We start from the raw sequence: 13042 nt of genomic DNA on the forward strand, positions 1-13042 counted from the left end.
CCCAGAATGCTTTTCCTTTTTAAGCATTTTTTTATTTCTAAGCTTTTGTCATTAATTTATCTATGCCCTTTGCTGTTGTTGTACTTATCTTTTTTTTTTATGACTTGTCTCAAAACTGTTGCCATTTTATATAATCAGCATTGTCTTAGAAAGCAAATAAGAGAAGATGCAGCTGCTACCAACATTCATTCAAAAAAATAATCATTGTCTCGTTTTGTGCTTGTGTAAGAGTGTGTTGGTGTTTTCCCATGCCAAAGTGCCATGCCATTGTCATTAAGCCGCTTGTGCTAATGTTAGCAAATTTTCATTTCAAAAGCGGACTGACGGAACTTAAAAAAATCTTTCTATTTTTCTTCATTTTTAGGTGGCGTTCTTAAGTGAAGATAAAATCAAATGAGACCAAGGTATTGTTGTCATAAAAACAAAATCGGGGCCAAAATCATAAAAGCAAGCAAAGATATTTTTTACCACAATAACAAAAAAGTGTTTGTGGAAAGACTTTAAAGAAATTTACCACAAATTAAATGAAGTCAACGGAAAACTGACAAGACTGCCACATACAAAAAGATTATATGAATATCAAAAATGCAAAACATGCTTTGATCCTCTTGATTGACGTATTTTGTTTTACTACAAATATATTTAATGAAGACAAAAATTCATAATACGAGTATTAATCATCAAAATATAATGACCGATATGAAAATTTAAAGAAAATAAAATTGGAAACTTTATTCCAGCGATTTTGTTCTTCTCTGCAGGCTGTTACAAATACACATATCGCCACTAAACTTAAACCTAAATCTTAGTAAGCGTTTAAACGGCTCTGGCCATCGAACAAAGCGCGCCCATCGCATCTTTGTTGGGTGTCTTGACACTAATTGGTCAAACCAAGATAATTTATAACGTTCTCCACCTGGTCTTTACAGCGAATTGTGGGCCGCCTCCCCTAATCAATGTATACAAAAATGAATTGCTGTGCGTTAGAGATTCCATATATTATTGGTGACGCAGTGGGAGTGGAACTGAGTGAGAGATTTTATGTTGGAGTGAGTGTGGGAATGGCAGTGAGAGTTGGAGTTGGAGAGGGAGTAGGAGTAAAAGTGATAGTGTTGGGAGCTGAAGTGAGAGGGGAGTAGATAAATGGAATAAGGGATAACTATATATGACTGAATAAGAAGAAAAAATAAGTAAGGCTAAATTCGGGTGTAAACGAACATTACATACTCAGCTGCCAAATTACAGCTTGTAACCCTTTTTAATTAAATAAAAATAAATGTAAGGCGCGATAACCTCCGAAGAGATCTAAGGCCGAGCTTCTCTTCCAATTTGCGTCGTGCTCCTCTTGATTTTTCCCTACAAATTGGCCGGACGGGACCTACATGTTTTATGCCGACTCCGAACGGCATCTGCAAGGCAGATGAGTTTTCACTGAGAGCTTTTCATGGTAGAAATACAATCGGAGCGCTTGCCAGACACTGCCGAGGGGCGACCCCGCTATGAAAAATTTTCTTCTAATTGAAAAATCTTATTTCTAAAATTTTGATGTTGCTTTGCCCGGGAGTTGAACCCAGGGCATACGGTGTGATAGGCGGAGCACGCTACCATCACACCACGGTGGCCTCCACTCCCTCTTTAATTACCTTCTTTTAAAAGTGGGCGGTGCCACGCCCATTGTCCAAAATTTTACTAATTTTCTATTCTGCGTCATAAGGTCAATGGTAATGAATTATCGCACTTTTTTGGTTTTTCGAAATTTTCGATATCGAAAAAGTGGGCGTGGTTATAGTCCGATTTCGTTCATTTTAAACAGCGATCTGAGATGAGTACCCAGGAACTTGAATTTCATTAATATACCTCAAAACTTACTCAAGTTATAGTATTTAGGGACAGACGGACGGACGGGCATGGCTAAATGAATTTTTTTTCGCCAAGATAATTTTGATATATAGAAGTCTATATCTATCTTGATTAGTTTATGCCTTTACGGGGTACCGTTATGCCAACAAAATTAATATACTCTGTGAGCTCTGCACAGCTGAGTATAAAAGTGAAGGATAAAATATACGAGAAAATCCTAGGGAGTGAAGAAGGCAAGCTTCACATTTTGAATGAAGGTAAACCAATTTTCGGCAAGACAAAGCCTATGTGCGTAATCTAGAGGCTGGATAACATTTCCCCCCAACAGATCTTGGTATACAAAGTTTTTTTATTCAACAACAAAAATACGCCTATTTGCATTTTAACAAAAATATGCACCCTAGCACATTGTTGTACTGAACCCTTGAAAGTGTGGACGCATATCCGTAACTGAAGGGATGGACGGTGCGTATACGAAAATTTTTTTTTTTTAAATATTTTGTATGAAAGAGTTATATACATACGAAAATACAAGTGTAGCTAAAATAAGCGTGTTAATATATTTGTTTTGCCAAATAGGTTTGTTATCTGATTTGCAGGACAATCATCTCCGGTGTCAAAGCTCAGCAGCAAGATTCTCCACTTTGGTAAGAAATTTCTTAAAATATCTGTCCCAGGCGGCATCTTTCGGAGTTATTTTCTTGGTCAAAGCATTATCATGGGGTTACTAAGGTTTGCGATAACAAGTTTGTAGCTCAAAGAGATGTATCTTAAAATTCAACGACAAGATTCCATTCAATTCGTGCAACTTGTCTTAATATAATGGTTCCTGCGCCACTTATCGGCAAGTTTTCAAATTTTGTAGCATTGTCATGGTACTCTGGTAAGGTTTAAAGTGTCTAGCTCTCCTTCCTCTGTATTGATTTTCCAAATTCTACGAGCTAGCAGTTGTAAACTTAAAATGCTCGTAAAGGAGCCCTAGGCTTATGAAGAATCTGTATTTTCACACAGATTGCATTCAAGAGTTCATCAGAGAAAGCAAGTCGGTTTATCCCTGATAAGAACCAAGACCAAAAAGGTGTTTTCTTTGTGGGATATGTTAACATTAAATTATTATTAGAGTCTTGCAAATAATTTGTTTTCCTGAAAGTGTATGCAACAAAAACCATACTGTCTATATTTTTGGGTAGTGTAGGGCTGTTTTCAAGACCAAGTTTAGATAATTTCTTAGTTTTTCGGGGATAATTTAAAGATAATTTCGAGATTATTTGTGGAAATATTGGGATAATTATTGGACCAGTTTAAGATTACGGTGGGATTGGCTTAGGTGATGCTTCGGTGTCATTCTTGAAAATGCTTTGGCCAACACTTCGGGAAATTTACAAGATTATTTCGAGATCATTTGGAATCCTGTAGATATCAATTCGGGGCGATTTCAAAATAATTATGGGATTAAGTTAGCGTCTGTTTCGTGATCATTTTGTTACTATTTTAGAATAATTTAGCAGGGTTCGGGAATATGGAAAAGAAAATTACCAGAATTTTATTATTGTCGGATTGTTAACGGCATATTATTGGTTTGTTATCGACAAATTATATGCTTGTTATCTACAACAACTCTTCTCGAAGATATGTCGGTGTGCTAAAGGTGAATGATCGACGTGTTATCGGTTTATTATTGAAAAGCTATAGATTTTAAATAAATTATATATTGACTTTTTATCTTAATGTAATTGATGTGTCATTTTTATCGAAAAAGTATCGATTTTTCATCGAAAAAATAACGAATTTCTATCCAAACCAACATATTTGTTGTTGAAATGATATCGAATATAAGATAAGATTTTATATCGAAAAACTCTAGGTTTGTTATCGAAAGTTATCGCAAAACAACGATTTATTTTCCAAAAACTTGTTGAATTTATATCGAAAAAATATCATTTGTTATTAAAAAATATTGGTTTGCTATCGAAAAAATAGCGAAAAATGATGGAAAAGTTACGATTTGTTATCGATTAAATATAGGAAAATTATTGTTTTTATACTGAAAAAAAATACCGACTTCGTGGAAGTAAAGATTGTTGTGGAAAAGAAAACACATCGATCTATTATCGAAAAAGAAACGATTTTTTGTCGAAACTTAAGAAACGAAGTTCGTGTTAATGAAGACTTATTGGAAAAAAATACCATTTTTTATCGATTAGTTATCAAAAAAAAATCATTTGTTATCGAAAAAAACAAATTTATTTTGGAAAAAGTATCGATTTGCTATCGAAAAAATATCATTTCATTATCGAAAAATAACAATTTGTCTTCGAAAAAAAAACAAAGTTTTTGTGAAAAAAATATAGATTTATTATCGAAAAAAAAATATATATATTTTTCTGTTTGTGAGCTCTAGGCCTCTTTTAAATAAAACAACTCGGTTTGTTGCTATTATGTATTTAATTATCGATATTTCGATATCAATCTGGGATCATCATCAGGACTGTAATAAAAAACAATAAAAACACACATTAAATTACACATAAAAAACATATCCATCTCTTAAACATAATGCATAAGCGCGACTTACATCTTCCGCTCTGATGCAAAGACTAAAAATTGTGAAGAAAAGTGATTATCGGAACCAACGAAAAAACTAAACAGAGAGTGTAAATATGTAGATAATCAAATGAAATACCGTAATAGTAAACAAAAATAGAGAAACATTTACAACAATAATATGGCAAGCGGCGAAAATAATGATAATAATAATGTAGGTATGCATACAAGTAATCAGGTGTATAGTTATTGTACCAAGGCACAGAAACTGCATGAGTGTGCATGTGCAGAGAATCGAGCAAATTGTTATTATTTTATGATAATTTTTCTCCTCTTTCAAAATTTTGATATTTTCGAAATTCGGGTAATGTGCGGTATCCTTACAATGAGATGATAGAGCCGTTTTGTTGTCAGAAAAACTGTTCCTTAATTTTATATTGGATTTATGAGCGGATATCCTTGTATTCAGTTTTGATTTTGTAGTACCCACATATACTTTCTAGCATACGTGGGACCCGTCGCCGTTGCAAGGAATCCTATAAACAAGATCCTATTATTCCTGTATTGGTGTTGGGTCTTTTAATCTGCTGAACACCTTTTTTAAAGAATTGCTGTAGGTATATGCTAGCTGAACATTATCCATATCATACATTTTTGAATGGTTGATACTTTCTGAAAGCCCAGGGATATATATGACGGATTTATAGATTTTGGCATTTTGATTTTTCTCCTTATTATCTTTACCTAGACGCGAGTAATAATTTTATATAAGTTTGTTCACTAATTTAATTGGAAAATCGTTCTTTTCGAGGGTATCCTTTATAAGTTTAATATTTTTGGTATGGTAAATTCTATCACTAATGGAAAGAATTCGTCTCACGAAATTATTGGCCGTGTTCACTATTACTCCTCTATCATGCTGTGAGTTGAACTTAATCAGTCTGCCGGATGCAGTAGGTTTTTTGTATCAGTCTAATGCTAATTGCTTCTTCCTCCTAATCACTAGGGTGTCCAGAAAAGGTATTTTTCCGTCCTTTTCTACTTCAATAGTGAATTTAATCGATCGGTGGTATCCGTTAAGTAGTTTAAGCAAAATATTTGTGTCTTCCGTTTTTATTATCGCGAACAAATCATCTACATATTTCGTTAGCAATCGTGGTTTGTTCGGCGCCTCTATTTCAAACCGGGATAAAAGTTCCTCCATCACAATATCCGCAATAACCGGTGATGCTGGGGATCCCATAGGCATTCCCGATCGTTGCTCGTATATTTTATCCTTATAAATGAAATACCGATTTTCCTTAATGCAAAACTTGACTACCGTCAAGAAAAGTTCTTTCGTCATGGACGTATGCTCCTTTATCATGTCCCACTTTGCACCTATGATGTCTAGTGCTAAATTAACTGGTATGCTGGGGAATAAAGACACGACGTCGAACGACACCAAGCTCTCGTCATAATGCACATAAGTATTGTGTATCTTATTTTTGAACTCAGCTGCATCTTTGATGTTGTATTTGGACGAAAGGGTCAGATTTTTCAGAATTTGTATGACAAATTTACGCAGATTTTAGGACGGAGACTTGACGGACGAACAGATAGGCCTAAGTGGAATTCCTGCTTTATGGATCTTGGGCAGGCCATAGATTCGAGGGGGATAGTAAGTTTTACAATTAAGACTAACCTTTTCTTTTAAATAAATGAACTTGTTGTTGTATAATTTATCTACTATGTCGTTATTTTTCCCTTGAAGCTGATTGGTAGGGTCGCGTTTTAATACTTTGTACATGGAAATATCATTAAAAATTTTCTGCATCTTTATGTCGTATTCAGTTCTATCCATTAACACAGTGACATTTCCCTTATCTGCGTTTAGAACTAAGATTTGGTCATTCTTTTTCAAAAATTGTTTTGTGGCGCGCAGTGTGTCTACCGTGAATTTGTCTCTAGCTGAAATTTTTGTTTTGTTAATGTGGTTCTGTAGAAGTGCCGTCAAGTTATTCCTTCCGATTTCCTGTTTATCTTTTTCTTTAATAGTTTGAATGTAATATTCCCCATCTGCTATCAATTTGAATAACGGGAATTCTTTAACCACCGTGGGCAGAGCATGTTTGGGACCAAGGGAAAGAAGCCACATAATATTTGTCGGTATTTGTATATCCGTCGTGTTACAAATATATTCAGGTATCACCCTAATTTTAAAAATGTGTTCTTGTTTTTGCTTTAGATGTTCGTACTTGCTAACTTGTGTATTTTTCATGTTGGCCTTGAGAGTATTCGCCAAAAAATCTGACCCTTTCATCCAAATACAACATCAAAGATGTAGCTGAGTTCAAAAATAAGATACACAATACTTATGTGCATGACGACGAAAGCTTGGTGTCGTTCGATGTCGTGTCTTTATTCCCCAGCATACCAGTTGATTTAGCACTAGACATCATAGGTGCAAAGTGGGACATGATAAAGGAGCATACGTCCATGACGAAAGAACTTTTCTTGACGGTAGTCAAGTTTTGCATTAAGGAAAATCGGTATTTCAAATATAAGCATAAAATATACGAGCAAAGATCGGGAATGCCTATGGGATCCCCAGCGTCACCGGTTATTGCGGATATTGTGATGGAGGAACTTTTATCCCGGTTTGAAATAGAGGCGCCGAACAAACCACGAATGCTAATGAAATATGTAGATGATTTGTTCGCGATAATAAAAACGGAAGACACAAATATTTTGCTTAACCTACTTAACGGATACCACCGATCGATTAAATTCACTATTGAAGTAGAAAAGGACGGAAAAATACCTTTTCTGGACACCCTAGTGATTAGGAGGAAGAAGCAATTAGCATTAGACTGGTACAAAAAACCTACTGCATCCGGCAGACTGATTAAGTTCAACTCACAGCATGATAGAGGAGTAATAGTGAACACGGCCAATAATTTCGTGAGATGAATTGTTTCCATTAGTGATAGAATTTACCATACCAAAATATTAAACTTATAAAGGATACCCTCAAAAAGAACGATTTTCCAATTAAATTGGTGAACAAACTTATATGTATATAATTATTACTCGCGTCTAGGTAAAGATAATAAAGAGAAAAATCAAAATGCCAAAACCTATAAATCTGTCATATATATCCCTGGGCTATCAGAAAGGATCAAACATTCAAAAATGTATGATATGGATAATGTTCAGCTAGCATTTACCTACAGCAATTCTTTAAAAAAGATGTTCAGCAGATTAAAAGACCCAATACCAATACAGGAAAAGTCGGATGTTGTTTATAGGATTCCTTGCAACGGCGACGGGTCTCACGTATGCGAGAAAGTATATGTGGGTACTACAAAATCAAAACTGAAGACAAGGATATCCGCACCTGATTTTAAAGCACAACAAATACTCGTGATAAAATAAAACAAAAATAATAACAATTTGCTCGATTCTCTGCACATGCATACTCATGCAGTTTCTGTGCCTTGGTACAATAACTATACACCTGATTACTTGTATGCATACCTACATTATTATTATCATTATTTTCGCCGCTTGCCATATTATTGTTGTAAATGTTTCTCTATTTTTGTTTACTATTACGGTATTTCATTTGATTATCTACATATTTACACTCTCTGTTTAGTTTTTTCGTTGGTTCCGATAATCACTTTTCTTCACAATTTTTAGTCTTTGCATCAGAGCGGAAGATGTAAGTCGCGCTTATGCATTATGTTTAAGAGATGGATATGTTTTTTATGTGTAATTTAATGTGTGTTTTTATTGTTTTTTATTATAGTCCTGATGATGATCGCAGATTGATATCGAAATATCGATAATTAAATACATAATAGCAACAAACCGAGTTGTTTTATTTAAAAGAGGCCTAGAGTTCACAAACAGAAAAATATATATATTTAAAAAAAAAAAAGATTTGTCATTGAAAAAATAAAAGTGGGATAAGGAAAAAATATGGATCTTTTATCGAAAAATATCGGTTTGTTATCGAAATAGGAACGATTTGTTATAAAAAGTATTAATTTATTGTTGAAAAAATATTAATATTATTATTAATATTTGGAGTATTTTAGTCACCTCTTGCGACAAACGTATCTGCCGCGGGTATATACTAAGCCCCCTAACCCGCTGGTGGGTTCCCCTTTATTATTTTTCTGGGTAGCAAATCAGGGCCCAAATGTTCTAAAAAATTATTGATAATGTGCAATTTCCTTCCAATTTGGTGCAAGGGTACCCTTGATTAGTTCATTATTTGAGAAACTTTTCTTTTGACAAAGTGAAACAAGGGCCGATCTAATCGGTGTGATTGGAAAAAATTTTATTTTTTTGCACTCATGTTTGCAGTAATTTGTCTGCTTTGAACAAATTGTAATCAAATGTGCAACAAATCATTTTTTTATGCTTACTTTAGTGAGGTGCAATTTTGATAGAAGGGTAAGAAAAAAGTTGTTATTTAAAAACTACACGTAATTTGTTTTTTTTTTTATGCTAATACGCACACAGCTACGTATTAAATTACAACCAGCAAATGTTATTCCTTGTTTCTTTTTGTTTTATCTTTCACCCCAAGTTTGCTGAATTCATTTCAGTCCCTCAATTTAACTCACTTTTCCATTTTGACCGCGTACCGGTTATAAGCTCGTTAGTCAAAAAAGGGTTGTCGTAATAGTATGCGGCACGTCATCCCCACAGATAGATATCCGTTCCGCATGCACAAAAAAAAAAACAAAAAAAAAAACACCAACTTTTTGCTAGCTGATATCATTGCAAACCACACAAAAGCTGCTTCTCGTATTTTCACATTTGCTAGCACAGCAAACAGTAAACAACTTGAAAAGCAATTTCCTTTTCGTAGCTTCTTTCTTTCTTGCAGCAGCGTATAATTTTGCTATTTTTTATGGTCATTATTTAAATTTTTTTGGGGTTTGTTTCTTGCATTATATATAATGTGTATGTAACCTTAATGCTTACATACATACCATTTTTGCGTTATGCTCTAAAATTTCTAAAAATTACTTTGTGGTGGTTAGATTTACGCATCCATTGAAAAATGATTTTCACATTAGCTAAATAGATTTTTTCCTATGTGTCAGTTGTGTTTATATTATAAAAAAAAAATACTTTGCGAGAATTACCTCCGAGAAGGTTTAGGCCGAGGTTCGCTTCCAATTTTCGACGTTTTTCTTTTTAATTTTGCTATGTTCATGTCTTCTGTCGACTCGGAACGGCATCTGCAAGGCTGATGAATTTCCACTGAAAAACTTTTTTTTTTTGGCAGAAATACACTCGGAGTATTTGCCAAATCTTCTAAATTTTTTATGTTACTATGCCCGGTAGTTGAAGCCAAAACCATGGATGAGGTAGGCAGAGAACTACACGGCGGCATTAAACTTATGGATATAAACAAATTGATCAATTACATAAATGTTATTAGTGTTCTATTTAGCCATAAAAATGTTGCTACTTAATATAAGGGCTCCAGAATAAGAGTTTCTCGCTATGATAAAAGTTTCTCATTAATGTAATTCGAAAAGCGAGTTTAGAGAGGATTACTGTTATACGCTAGCAGAAAATCACCTTTATGGATTGCTAAGAGTATTTTTCTATTTGTTTTTAGTGATTTGGAAGCTCAGAGAAGTGGCTATTTTTCTCAAATTTCGTCAATTTTACTTTTCTTTTTTTTCAATATCTAAAGAAAAAACTACTACAAATTTAGTAACTAAAACTATACAAACCAATCTCGAAAACGTTTTCGAAAAAATTTTAAATATATTTTAACGTTGTTAAGCTCATTAACCCTAGTGAGATAACGTACGTCTGTGAGACGTATGTCGTTTTAATTTTGCTCTCAGTCTCCCATAATCGTAAAGAGAGAACATTCTCATTCTCAGTTTTCTCAGCTACAATTACCAGCTTGTCAGTGGGGCGTGTTTATCAGTAGTAACTTTTTTGTTTGCTGAATTATATACTGTGACGAATATTAGCAACACTAAGGCATACTATCATCTCTAAGCCGATACTAAGCAGTCTCATGTATCTTCATAAACAATAAAATCATAATGTCTACACATATGTAATTTTTGCCTAAAATAGTAATTAAAAAAAAAAAACAAATAAATAAATGTAAGGCGCGATAACCTCCGAAGAGGTCTAAGGCCGAGCTTCTCTTGAAATTTGTGTCGTGCTCCTCTTGTTTTTCACTACAAATTGGCCGGACGGGACCGACATGTTTTATGTCGACTCCGAACGGCGTCTGCAAAGCAGATGAGTTTTCACTGAGAACTTTTCATGGCAGAAATACACCCGGAGCGATTGCCAAACACTGCCGAGGGCCGACCCCGCTTAGAAAAATTGTCTTCTAATTGAAAAACCTTATTTCTAAAATTTTGATGTTTCTTTTCCAGGGGTGTGAACCCAGGGCATATGGTGTGGTAGGCGGAGCACACTACCATCGCACCACGGAGGCCGCTAAAAATGGTAGTTTTAGCTAATATTTTTTTAATTATAGTTTAAAACAGTCAATTCATTCAATTGAAGTACAAACAAATTTACTTTATTTAATTTTTTTTTGCTATAAACTGAGATCCTTCGAAAAAACCTGATTTTTTTAAGGACAAGTCCAAGGCAAGTCAAACTTAATTTTTAATATATTAAGAAACCAACCTCTTTCTAAAAAAAACCATTTTAAACAAGTGAATATATATCAAAGAAATGATAAAAAAAAAAAACAAAAAAAAAATTTTAATTTTTTTATATCTTTAGGGTCCTTAAACTTGAACACGTCTCTCAGATGTAAGTTATCTTTCTAGGGTAAAAAAATAACGTTATCTTTCTAAGGTTAATTCTTAAAAATTTTAAGTAAAATTGAACACAACATTGAACATACAAAAATTTCAAACTTTTTTTGCATTTTGCAGCCCAATCAAATAAAATCTGATATCAAGTGATATGTTTCTAGAAGTGTTAGGTGTTAGTTGTTTCACATTTTCTTGCAAATAAAAAAAAATTGTTCACCTTTGGTATGAAGTTAAATCTTACCAGACAAAACTGCATTCTGAAAAAAAAAAAAAAAAAAATTAAAAAAATTCTAACTATAAACAACTTGAAATTTTTGTAAAATATCTTTTAAATTTTCGAATTTCCTGAATATTTGTTTACATTGGTTTGCATAACTTGACGTTGAGCAGTACGTACCATCAGCTCAGTCAGAATTTGGACGGACCTCTTCTAACTAAACAAAGCGTCAGGCATGTGCGGTTTCTTTACTTGGGTGCTGGAAAAAACAGTACAAGCTGCAGAACTTAACCGCTTTGGACAATACTCTGTAAGAGCGCGTAATAACTGGCGTGTGGCGAAGACATTGATATTTTTTGCTTGAACATCAGGGCCATATAATCTGCCCTTCTACAAACTAGAAAGAGCAGCGATAAATATTGATTTGATGGTAAATGAGGTCAAGAGAAAGTATCTGCTGGGTACCCGGGTACCTTTTGCATATTCAAAAGCCATTTTTAAATAATCTACAAATAGAAACGAGTTAAAATTTTGCGGTGTCGTATGGGAATAAGTTTTCTACAAAAAGGAGAGACAATATTTTCAAATATAATTTCATAAAGATGGTTTCCTAATAAATTAGTTTTTTATTACTAGTTCTCATGGCTGGGATACCCAGGTACCACTAGTAGTTCTCACGTATGAACTGCCTTGTGGTACCCGTGTACCCAGCCATGCGAACTAACAAGAAAAATTATTTATAAACAGGACGGTTAAGCAAAGAGATAGAGAATATTTAGAAGATTTTAGTGATGAGCTGTACGAACTTAACGCATACATCAATAGATAATCCAGCAAATTAAACCGCAGGGGCTATATTGCCTAAGACATGTTATGCGAATGAAAATTTGACGCCTTGGCCAAGAAGTTATTCCTAGTGGAACTCGCCTACAGAAGCAGGAAGGAACAGCTTAAGTAAATAAAATAAAATTTTTCTTTCAAAGCAAATATGGCAAACTCCGTGGGCTAGAGACATGCCACTGCTGAAGGGTGCAGGCAAGTGTGAGAAAAGAACTATAGAAAAAAGGAAGCAAGCAAACAAATGTATGTATGGTACATTTTTCTTTGGATTTTTAATTACGTTTATGCAACAAAATAAAAATAAAAACTACTAAAAAGGAAATTTTATTCAAAAAATTCACAATATCCATTAAATTAGCTGTCAGACGATATAAATTACTGTTCCGATACCTACAGTCTTAGTAAAATACATTTTTATTCATATTTCTAATTAGTTTGGATGACTGGAAAGTTTTTTGAGTTCTTTTTTTTTGGGTTTCTGCTTGTCACAATTTAATAATACTTATTTTATCCTTATGTTTATTATTAATAATGCTCTTGAAATTAATGTCATGGGAAATGAGAGCTGCACTGCTTGGGAAGTTGGAAGATACGTTTTACCATGCTCCATTATTATTTTAAATATTTAATATATTAAGAGTATTATTTTTAATTAAGCGGGACGAGTCCGAAGTTTCAATTAGCGTAATAGTTGAAATGATAAAGCTGGAAAGGAAATAACACACGTGGCTCTATTACGTATATTGGTGGGCGTACTATATTTTTATTGGGA

General features: G+C 33.8%; 1 protein-coding gene and 1 long non-coding RNA gene across 4 annotated transcripts in view; one reads left to right on the plus strand and one right to left on the minus strand.

Moving 5' to 3' along the window:
- The window catches only part of LOC137243402 (uncharacterized), a 222854-nt gene extending 222145 nt beyond the window's left edge, over positions 1-709 (plus strand). Inside the window, exon 9 of one of the 3 annotated variants that reach the window (XR_010950520.1) lies at positions 365-709. This is a non-coding gene — a long non-coding RNA (uncharacterized lncRNA). The remainder of the gene's footprint in view (positions 1-364) is intronic. The other 2 variants (XR_010950523.1, XR_010950522.1) reach the window with 2 other exon arrangements.
- Positions 1-13042, minus strand: part of mtt (mangetout) — a 409542-nt gene that overhangs the window by 304039 nt on the left and 92461 nt on the right. The window lies entirely within an intron of this gene.

This window comes from Eurosta solidaginis, chromosome 3 (assembly GCF_040869045.1).
Source record: "Eurosta solidaginis isolate ZX-2024a chromosome 3, ASM4086904v1, whole genome shotgun sequence".
NCBI classification, from domain to species: domain Eukaryota; kingdom Metazoa; phylum Arthropoda; class Insecta; order Diptera; family Tephritidae; genus Eurosta; species Eurosta solidaginis.